Source organism: Myotis brandtii, unplaced genomic scaffold (genome assembly GCF_000412655.1).
Source record: "Myotis brandtii unplaced genomic scaffold, ASM41265v1 scaffold825, whole genome shotgun sequence".
NCBI classification, from domain to species: Eukaryota; Metazoa; Chordata; class Mammalia; order Chiroptera; family Vespertilionidae; genus Myotis; species Myotis brandtii.
Window position 1 is genome coordinate 610,165 of NW_005371349.1, and position 399 is coordinate 610,563.

At 59.1% G+C, this 399-nt stretch overlaps 1 protein-coding gene across 1 annotated transcript in view; it reads left to right on the forward strand.

The window, feature by feature from the left end:
• The window catches only part of DNAH17 (dynein, axonemal, heavy chain 17), a 76,281-nt gene that overhangs the window by 6,368 nt on the left and 69,514 nt on the right, over positions 1 to 399 (forward strand).

The window sequence follows — 399 nt, forward strand, 5'->3', positions numbered from 1 at the left end:
GCCCCGCCACACACTGGACCCGCGGAGGGGAACTCCATGTTCTTCAGCCCGATCAGGAGGCCAGGGGGCCGACGGGAGAGTCGGTGGGATTCCATTAGCACTTTATTTATTTATTTTACAATTGTGGCCTCATTCTCCTCTGAGAACATCTTTTTTAAAAATACGTATTTTTTATTTCAGAGCAGAAGGGAGAGGGGGAGAGAGAGAAACAGGACGCCTTCACTTGGGCGTGAAGAGCCGGGCCCACGGGGTCAGGGCCCGATTCGGTCTCGCAGCACGTGGGCCGGGAGCCCTGGAGCAGCTTCTGATGGGCTTTGGGGCCCCGTCTCGGAGTGACACGGCCACGAGACACGGCCAGCAGCTCCTCTCCCGCCCCTCCCGGTCCCATCCGGGCCTGTT